Below are 11,177 nucleotides of genomic sequence, written 5' to 3' on the forward strand. Positions count from 1 at the left end.
GCAACACTGGAATTTATCAAAGTAAAAGTGATTTTCGACACGATCTTTTTCACGGTATCCCCTTTCGCGTGGGTGCGAGCGAGAGGAAAGATTGAAACGTCATCGGGAGCAGTATATCCTGTAGTTAATAGGAAAATTATGAAACCGTGTAAAATCTTTCTGTGAAATGAGTTGGCGGCCATTTTGTATTTTTTTTAAGTTTTCGAAATTTTGATCACGTTTTTGAGGCAGTTGGCAACATTTTGGAAAGTCAATATGTACGAATCGATTGTGTATCTCGGCTGGCAGTATGGAGATATGCAACCGGTGTTGCCACTTTTGGGGAGATTTTCGAGATTTTCAACTAAGAAACTCCTGTAAAATTTTGTATGAAAAATTTTTTTTTCACTGATGCTGTCGTATAGAAAACAAAAACTTAGTAAGCCAAAATTATGGAGAGAGCTGATGATCGAGGATGTCGGAGACGGGTGAAGGGTCCGCTCAAGGTATTGAAGATAGGTGGGGGGTGCTCGACCAAATGTCATTCATGACATCATCCAATTGCCAAAAAGCTGAAAAAAAATTCAAAATGGCGAAGAAAAGATGGCCGCCATACAAATTTCGCCGGCGTCCAGCTCGGAGGGTATAAAAGATGGAGGTGCGGTTTCTTGGCAAAAGAGGATCAGGATCCAAAGGTCTACTCGATGAATAGAAAAAAAATTTAAAATGGCGGAATTTATTTTCCCATACATTTTGTATGGCGAATATTGAATGTCTCATTCTCCTAGAAAGAGACAGAAAACGATACAATAATGTAGGGGAGATGTGTTTGGGTGGGGGAGGCGAGTAGGGCAAAAATTATGACATTTCAGAAAAACAAGATGGCGGCCTGTATGATTTTTGCGACTCTTTTGTTTTCCAACCGATTTCGTTGAAACTCGCAATCTTTGAAGAATGTAGTAAACGATTAATAGAAAAAGTGGAAAATTTTGGAATAACAAGATGGCCGCCGTAAAAATTTCGTCGGTGTCTATCTCGGAGGCTATAAAAGATGGAAGAGTGGTTTCTTGGCAAAAGATGACCAGGGTCCGAAGGTCTACTCGGTGAAACAAACTCTGCATGCTCGCGGACCACTTTAGTGGTCCGCGCACCCACGCACCCTACTTTATTAACCTCAACTACCCCGTTTTTACAAAAAATGATATGGATGTTGTTTTCAGAGTTTTCCAGGGTGCTGATTTTGATAACGACATTTATTTTTAAATCCAAGATGGCGGGCGTGCACTTTTTAAGAAAAAAATTGATATAAGTGTCGTTTTATGGGCTTTTCGGGGTAATTTGTGTATCTTAATAAAAAAAATCGGTTTAATACAACTCATAAACCTAACCACGTCACGCGAGCTGCTTTAGCAGCTCGCGCACCGAGCAAAATACTAGTTAATATTATAAAGGTGAAAGTTTGTGTGTGTGTGTGTGTGTGTGTGTGTGTGTATGTTTGTTACTCCTTCACGCAAAAACCACTGGACGGATTTGGCTGAAATTCAGATTGGAGATAGATCGACACCTCCCACGTAAGTTGTTGTAAGCCACAAAATTGCCATTTTGCGTTTTTTACATAACAATGTCTATTTTTATCTATTTTATATGTTCAATTAAAAAAAATCCTAAAAATGTTGTTTTTTAAAGTACTTATGAGGCGTATAATGTTGTATTATTCAAACGAGGACGACGTAAAATATCATATCGACCTTTACAACGTTTTATGTGGGGTGAAGTCGCACGATTGCGCCTCGTATGTAACAGATACAACAGATCACGCCGGACTTCAAATGAAATGTTTGTAACTCAAGACACTGATATGTCACGGTTGTGTTTGCATTTTTTTATTTCACTATCGTATTTTAGTAATTTAATAGTGATGCCAAGCTAAACTATTGTATAGAATACATACAACAATTTACGTCGTTGAGGACACCCAAAAACAGTATTATATGATGACATACAACCGTTTACGTTGCAGAATTATAATAAATTTTGTGTTAAGTGATACATACAACATTTTACTTCGGCATTTATTTCTCAAAATTTTGTTGTATGATTACATGCTATATTTTACGTTGCTATGACATTGTTTTTTTTCTTACATACGACATTGCATACAATAAAACTATGTTAAAATTTAGTTTGATGGCGACGTAAACCTATGATAGTCAATGAAATAACTAATCGGCTCATCATACCACTAGGATACCATATAATTAACAAAAAAATCACTACTACAATATATTATTTCAGAGCCTACCTTCCCAATAAATAGGTTGGTAGAACCTGCCAGGTGGTGGAGTCCAATTTCTTTACGGCCTATCGTCCAAAAATAATAAATATTTTTTTTTATGATTTTAAAGCTCATGACCAGAAAAAGGCCTGAAATCATTTCAGGTATTATTACTGTAGTCTTCAGCAGATGCACCTACCTACTGGCAGATCTCTATTGTACAAACACGTGACATATGGATCTTTAATTTCGTTTTAAAGATACCATAGAGCGGAACAGGAACTCAAAAGTATTCACGAAAGATCTGTCTACTAAACAGGGCCTGCTGATACGACAAAAAACTGACAACACCTCATTTCAGCTAAACTTGAGCTCTTGAAATAAGTGGAGAAGTTCTATGGACAGTTATACACCACAAAACAAAGACTTGTTAAAGATTTGGCTAAAGATCCCAGAGCTAAATTGACGGGACACTATACCCAAGATATCCCAGATGCCAGTTTATACGAGATAAGTATGGCTCTCTATGGATTTTCAATCCCGTCATGGCGATAACGCCGAAATAAATAATAAGTAATGGTTTATTTGTTGCAATGTGGGCACAAAAGGTTAGTGAATCTTATATTCAAATTAATCTAGTTCATTGCATAACGAAATTACAAAGTTACAAACATTACTCAAGAAGAGTCATAGACTCATCTCGCTGCTAAGCCATGTCTATAAGCTGTTCATCAAGCTGTGTTCATAATAATAAGTTCGATGACTTTCAGCATCCCTAACAAGCTTGATTCTGAAAAAGCTTAAGCACACACTTAACACTTAAGGTCACATTCATAAGCTGCGACATGTTATGCATAATATAACTGAAGGCTATTATAATAATCTGCCTCTTTGCTAAGCGTTTGTAAACTATGAGAAAGTTTTTGATTTGGTGGAAACTGGGGCTGTATTAAGGTTGCTATTGAGATGCTGAAACAACTGCCTGTTCATACAAATGCTGAAATAGAATCCTGTACGAAAACACCATGTCAGTCGACATATAGGACCAGACTAGGCCAGTCCAATTGCAGTGACAGAGTGCACATTGAGACGTAATTCTCTAAAACTCTTTACCGCTGCTTTGGAAGACGTCCTTATCTTTAAGCTTGGATTGGAATGAACTTGACATTAACATCAAAAGAAATTCACCTTCGATTTGTCGATGACATAGTCACTATCGCAGAAACTCTGGGAAACCTCATTAGGTTTCCCAGAGTTTCTACATTTACAGCTCAATGACATTTGCAAAGTTTCACAACAGCTGGGCCTGAAAATGAACATGAGTGAGACGAAATTTATCTCTAATTCTTATGTCTCGGCCCACCCAGTAATCGTTGAGGGCTCTGCACTCGAAATTATAGAAAAGTGTGTAAGCCTGGAACAGGTACCTGGACCAGGTAGGTAAGTGCAATTTCAAGAAACAGGTCAGCCAACGAATCCGACTCGGCGGCAGCGTACGGAAAGTAAATTAGTCTTCGAATAGTGCGTGTTACCAGTGATGATATATTATGGATCCGAGATAATATGGTCACATATTATAATGGAATTCATAAAAAAGTTCAGAGTCACTAAGCGGGCAATTAGAGAGCTATATTTGAAGTTTCTCTACGTGATCGAATCTGGAATGTGGATATCGGTAGGAAAATTAGAGTAACCGGCATAAATGGGTTGCGAAGCTGAAGTGTAAATGGCCGGGGCACATAATTCGAAAGACCCATAGACGTTGAGGTCCCAAGGTGCTGGAACCTCGCACTGTAGGCGCAGCGTTGACAGACTCCCACTAGGTGCACAGACGACATCAAACGAGTCACAAGGAGCCACTGGATTCAGGTGGTGCAAGACCGTGGCATATAGAAGTCCCTACAAGAGACCTATGTCCAGTAGTGGACATCCATTGGTTGGAAATGATGAATCGGACTACACATACTACATTTTTTTTAAATTTTAAACGACGTACACTGTTGTATTTAACACATACGATGACACTCAACCCGTTTTTTCCAGCGTAATTTGTTGTAAGTATCTTATACAACATTTTACAAAGATGAAACACGCCGTAAAATGTTGTATGAACAAAATCTCAGAAATGTGAAGTATTTCTATAAATTATCTTTCAGAATATGTGAAAGTACTGTAAATTATAACTAGATACCGAATTTCACAAAAATATATTGAAAAATGGAGCTTTAATTTCAATTTATATCTTTAAAACGCTCTACTGAAAAGTTGTAGTTTTGGGGATACAACAACTTACGTGGGAGGTGTCGAGATAATATCCTGGATTAGCACATAGGCTACTTTTTATCCCGGAAAATTAAAGAGTTCCCACGGGATTTTGAAAAACCTAAATCCACGCGGACAAAGTCGCGGGAGTCAGCTAGTAAATAATATGTGCGTTGTATGTTATATGCGTTTTAAGACCATTAAATGTCACATAGCTCGGGAATTGAACCACCGACCACCCAAACGAAGGTCGATGCATCACTACAATTTAATAGGTTTTCTTGTAATTGAGTAATTTATATTGTACTAGCTGACGCCCGCGACTTCGTCCGCGTGGATTTAGGTTTTTCGAAATCCCATGGGAACTCTTTGATTTTCCGGGATAAAAAAGTAGCCTATGTGCTTATCCAGAATATTATCTATCTCCATTCTGAATTTCAGCCAAATCCGTCCAGTGGTTTTTGCGTGAAGGAGTAACAAACATACACACACACACACACATACACACAAACTTTCGCATTTATAATATTAGTGTGAAGTGTGACTACCATTTAATTAGGTTTTCTTGGAATTGAGTAATTTGTATTGTAAAAGTAATTTTGTATTGTTGTATTGTAGTAAAAGCTTGTAATGTTTACTCGACGAGTCACTAGCAGAGTCACTAGCAAACTTACCTAATGAGTTTTATTGTCAATATCGTACGTCCGTTTCAGCTAAGCCGACGGCATTTAGCCGTAATAGCTAATAATGAGGGATCTATATGACTCCTACGATATTATGTTGCTATATTATAAGGTTCACTTCAATGCCCAACAACGCCATAACTATCGCGATAATCAACTCGTTAAACTGAGTGGCCACATTTGAACGGTTGTTGGGTTAGGTTAAAATCGTCTAACGACAAAAGGGGTCGATTAGCAATTTTTAGTTTGCTGTTTTTGACTAAAATCTTGAATCTCAAGCAAAATTCATTCATCTGGCCTTTCTTGGGTTGAGATGCAGTTGGAGGGAAATGGTGACAAGGGTGAAGCGAAATAACCTTGTTTCCATTCCGTCATCTGTAGAAACAGCACTATTTTACTGTGCGTCCACACACTGCTCTACTCGCGCAATTAATCGCGACGCCCGTCGCACTAGGTCGCGTGCGATGGACGTCGAAAATGTGGCAGCGTGCGCGCTATTGCATACTTACCGGCAAAATAGGGAGCGATAGGCATGAACGAGGAACATGCGAGTAACGCGGCCACACTACGTCTCTACCTCCGTTCCTCGCTTCTTCTCATGCCACACGGGCACTGTGTGGACGGGGGTTAAGTTTCATCCGCCAACGAGTTATCGTTCGAAGAAGCGAGCTCGTAATGGATAGGATTTGCAAAGTTATTCTAGAAATAAACATCAAAAGAAGCTAGTACCATTTTTTATTATTTTTAATACAAAGATAAGCATGGCCAGGTCCTTAATTTAGAGCTTTTGTCTTTAATATAATGAGCAATTGCAATTAGAGCTTAGTACTGGGCACAATGAGCTGAGATTCAATTATAATGCTTTGAATGCAGGAATAAAATAGATTGTTCTCAAGGAAATTAAAATATTGGTAATATCTAAGTGCATACGTACTTCAAGCTCAAGAAAAGAAAGATTTTGTTTGTAAAAAACTGGCCAAATGCGAGTCAGACTCGCCCACCGAGGGTTCCGTACTCGTATATTGTATTCGACATTTTGCCCGATAAATCAAAAACTATTATGCATAAAAATAAATGAAAATCTGTTTTAGAATATACAGGTGAATCCCTTTCATATGATACCCCACTTAGCGTAGTTATCTTACTTTGAAAATTGAAAATTCTATAATATTTTGTTCATGAACACGTCATTTTACTTTTTTTTTTGTGATGTAACCACAAACTCATGGTTTTCGGGATTTTTCCCTTTACTTGTGCTATAAGACCGACCAAATTTCATGATTCTAGGTCAACGGGAAGTACCCTACAGGTTTTCTTGACAGACAGACGGACAGACAGACAACAAAGTGATCCTATGAGAAATCCTTTTTTCCTTTCAAGTAACGGAAACCAAAAAAGCTTCAGTATAATGTTGTATATCTTGTACAAACTACAAACATAAGGGCTAATTTTCAGTTGTGACTTTTCAGATGCCACTACGGAATTAGAACAATAATTTCTGCGATTTTTTTTTTATAAAAAAGAATACTAATGCTAATCATGACTAATGCTCCCCTTTCCTCTCCAATTAAGCGTAAAACTTGTGCCAGGAGTGGGTACGACAATAGTGCAACGGGTGAGATTTGAACCGCCGACCTTTCGGAATTCAGTCCGCTCCTCAACCGTTGAGCTATCGAGACTCTAATTCAAAGGGTAATTTAAATAATAGTAGCGGAAATCCAACCTGATGAAGCCATTCCAACGTATACATTTTCTAATCCGGCTCGAAAGCGGTCAGCCGTCGGCGGCCGCAAACAATTTATTGCCAGCATATCGAACGCCGCTAGGTAATAGGACACTGGCGCGTTCCATTATAATCTATGTACAACGTGCATGGAATACAGAAAAGGATTTGCATGGTTCTAAAAATGCTTTCGAATTTTCTTCTAGTTAGATGTTTTTATACAAGTAAAAGACTTTTCTCGAGACTTCGTCTGTGTTGGTGTTAGCTGGCGGGCGTGCTCTGCCTCTTTGGAGTGTTTTTTTGTTAAAACTGACTGGAAAGCGCTCTAAGGGGGTGCCGTGCGTATGTCGGCGAGCGCCGGCACAGACGGGGTCCATACTTGTATAGTTTAACTAACTTGTTACAAATAACTACAAACTTGACATTGGCTAATCTTTGTAAAGCCAGACGAGAGAGAATAAGACTTTTCTTCACTGATTTATTTAGGTTCCGTACCTCAAAGGGAAGAACGGATACCTTATAGGATAACTTTGTTGTCTGTCTGGCTGTCTGACCGTCTGTCCGTCTATCGTATCCGTCAAGAAAACCTATAGGGTACTTCCCGGTGACCTAGAATCCTGAAATTTGGTAGGTAAGTAGTTCTTATAGCACAAGTAAAGGAATAAATCCGAAAACCGTGAATTTGTGGTTACATCACAGAAAAAAATTAAAATGTGTTTCAATTTTCAAAGTAAGATAACTATATCAAATGGGTTATCATATGAAAGGGCTTGAATAGTACATTCTAAAACAGATTTTCATTTATTTTTATAAGCATAATAGTTTTTGATTTATCTTGCAAAATATCGGAAAAAATAGCCGAGTACGGAACCCTGGGTGCGCGAGTCTGACTCGCACTTGGCCGGTTTTGTAACAATAATTTCATAGCGTCCTACCATGAAATTACTAATGCGTATCACGTCGGTCTCAACAAAATAACTCCGCTAACCAATTATAATATCAGATGCTTCAATAACTTCTCAAAGGATCTGAGTACCTGTTATTAGAAATAATGTTATGTTACAGGAACGCTCAACTTAATTGTTAGTGGCGAGATAATTGATAGATGCAGGCGTTACATTGAACAGATTTACTTATAACTAATACTAGCACTTATTGTCTTGAGTCATAAATTTTAAAACTAATACGTGGCTACAGCACTTTATTGTCATGCGTATCAAGTGTATTTTTCTCTGTAGCATCGTAGCTCCTAAACTAATGAACCGATTTTAATTTAACTTTTTGTGTTTGAAAGGTGGCTTAATCGAGAGTGTTCTGAGCTATAATCCAAGAAAATCGGTTCAGCCGTTTGAAAGTTATCAGCTGTTTTCTAGTTACTGCAACCTTCTCTTGTCGGGGGTGTTATAAATTTTTAAATTACACTTGTTACAGATGAAAGATCATCACGGACGCGATTGACGACTCGAATAAAAGTTTATAGATAAAACAATTTATCATTAAATTTTATATTGCAGTGGGAGCACTCCAATATCGCCGTAGTGTTGGCGCTAACTCAGATCGCGCCAACAGATACCTACATTTTGTGATCTCAGGATTTTAATTTTATTATTATTAATAGTAGTGAAATAAAACATAACTTACTCATAATTAATGCTGTATTTCTTATACTTTACCACTTGTCTTTACAATTTGCCACTTTAACACTTTAACACTTGACAATATTCCACTTCACACTTTCTCGATTGGAGTACAAAAATAGACTGACTGAGCGGGCTGGCCCGACTCTCGAAGAAAACTCCAACTACTTCCGGACAATAATAATTGCCTTTGTCAATATCGTCGCTGCGCGTGCGAAACCGCGTAAGAGCAGTTTGTAAATACCGCGTAACAGCAAAACGCGCAAAATTGAAATATCGTGCTGGCCGATTCTAAACGCTTATTGGCTTATATTAGACTTCACCTGAGTTGAATTTTCCAATGAGAAACGTCAGTTTTGCTATCGAAACAATACCGCGGAACAGTAGGAGGCCTGAAGTTGGAAGCAAGTGCGCGTATTTACTACGGCCGGTGAGAAAAATGTGCTGTAGTCAGTGTATGCTCCCGAAAATAATTATTTTGCCGGGATTAACCAACATGTAAGTATGGTTTAAATGTTTATTATTTTTCGTTTATAATGAGCTCATGCTAAAATATTTAAATTACATGTAATTCTGTTTTAATTTAATGGTTCTGACCAATATAAACCCTAACAAGTATTTACGCGGTCTTGACATCACTCATATTTATTTGTTTTGTTAAGTTACGCGGTATTGCATTTTACTGAAACTAATAAAAATCATTTCTTATTTATAGATAAATCCTTGCATTCTCAAGTAAGTACCCAAATGATGGAGGACCAAGATAACTTTATTTTAGAAGAAAAAAAATATATTAGAAAAACGTAAAGGAGATAAAATAAATATAATTGGAAGAGAATAAAAAATAAGAGAAAGAGAATGATGGGAAAAGAGTGCATGGATTTAAAAAAGAGGGCACAAAATTTGTTCAGAACGTTAGGTACGTTCTGTACGTAGCCAGCAAGAATAATGGGGCCAATATTATGTATGTCAATAAAATGCTTCAGTGGTAAAGATATGTATTGTTCAAAATTAACGGAAGAAGTTCGATCTGAAATATTCAATAACTACTAGAAAATGACTTGGCAAGAAAAAAAAATGTACATGATACCTTCAATGGTGGATAAAAAACCTATATCTAGAAAAACCACAAATTCAAGACTAAGTGATACTAAAATGTACTATCTAAAAGTTAATGATAAAAAAGAAAGAGTTTGCCTGAAAACGTTTTTGGAGACATTGGGTATAAAAGAATGGGCAGTTCGCTATTCGCTTAGAGATGGGACAAATAGACATTGTTGCACTTTGCTATGGCTAGGAACTTAGTAGTAACTCAGAAGTACTTGGAGAAAGGTAACACGCAGATGGAAGTGGATTCAGTAAACTCGGTGATTGAGAGGAAGTTGCAAAACTCGGGAAATATTTTTACCCTCACAATACGCCACAATAACAAAGGAAGCCAGAAAAGTACCAAGCCCTTATGAAGTTATTACACCTGATTATACGTTTTTTAAAGATTTTGCAGGTAAGATAATCATTAATTAAAAACAAATTTTTGAACGAGAAAAGCAATAAAAATCACAGAGAAAAGTTTCGTAAGTTTTCATCTACCAATCACAAAACAGCGTTCTCTTTGGCTGACACAGCCATCTTAAGACTGCACCAAGTCTCCGATATTACAAATACGTGCCCGAGATGCAAAACCACGACCAAAGGCAGACGTATGTCTCTTACGATGCTAAAAAGGTCTTAAAGATTACCAGATTTATGAATCAATAAGATCTGGCTGAGGAGCGAATGATCATTGTGTGATTGATATAATAGCACTGAGATATAATCCAAATGGCACCATAGAATATAAACTCCACTTTTTAGATGATTTTGTCCCATTGCCTAGAAGACCAAGGAAGATTACCTCTTTGATTAACAGTAACTACGCCTTCGCTTTATAAATCCAGGTAACCAATTCCCAAGACAAAGTATGATCACCTACAGGAGCTAAAGAATGTCATACTTTTTATGATAATTCACCTTTCAAATAATTTCAAGTTACTATTTTGACTGTGAAATGCTATGATTATCTGAATTTAATTAGAATTTAAGAGCAAGTACCAAATAGATTACTGTTATTATGATTATTATTTGTTTATGAAATCTTTGATTGAAAACATTTAAGTACCTGACACAAGAATTATTGATGAAGGTTTTGTGATTATTATGGAAGAACTTAGAAGAAGGTTTATTTTTGTTATTCCGAGTTTTATATTCTTATAAAAATATTTTTTGTTTCTTCTATGTATGTACCTGCCTACGCATAATGTTTAAGTAATAATAAATAGTTATTATTTTTTAGTTTTAGACGGTTATTTTGATCTCTTTCATAAGAAGTCTGAACCCTTGTAATAAGATCTCTACTAAAAATTATGAATAGGTAACTAATAACTTTTTGTAAACTGATTTCCTAATATTTAAATATATAATATTTATGTTCTATTATATTATTTTCGATTTTTTTTTCTAATAATAAATACAACCTTTTACGAAATTGTTTTATTTCAAAACCGCGTACCTATGATAAAAGTCTACTTATTTTGGAAAATTAGTCAAAACAAAACCGCGTAAGTGACTTTACACAAAAT

At 36.7% G+C, this 11,177-nt stretch overlaps 1 long non-coding RNA gene across 1 annotated transcript; it reads left to right on the plus strand.

Annotated features, from left to right (window-relative positions):
* The first annotated feature begins 8,903 nt into the window (after nucleotides 1-8,903).
* LOC123864519 lies at nucleotides 8,904-9,334 on the plus strand. The gene is made up of 2 exons (XR_006795803.1): nucleotides 8,904-9,057; nucleotides 9,275-9,334. It is a non-coding gene; the product is annotated as an uncharacterized LOC123864519 (long non-coding RNA).
* Nucleotides 9,335-11,177: the final 1,843 nt, after the last annotated feature.

The sequence above is a fragment of the Maniola jurtina genome, chromosome 4 (assembly GCF_905333055.1).
Source record: "Maniola jurtina chromosome 4, ilManJurt1.1, whole genome shotgun sequence".
In the NCBI taxonomy this organism is placed as follows: Eukaryota; Metazoa; Arthropoda; class Insecta; order Lepidoptera; family Nymphalidae; genus Maniola; species Maniola jurtina.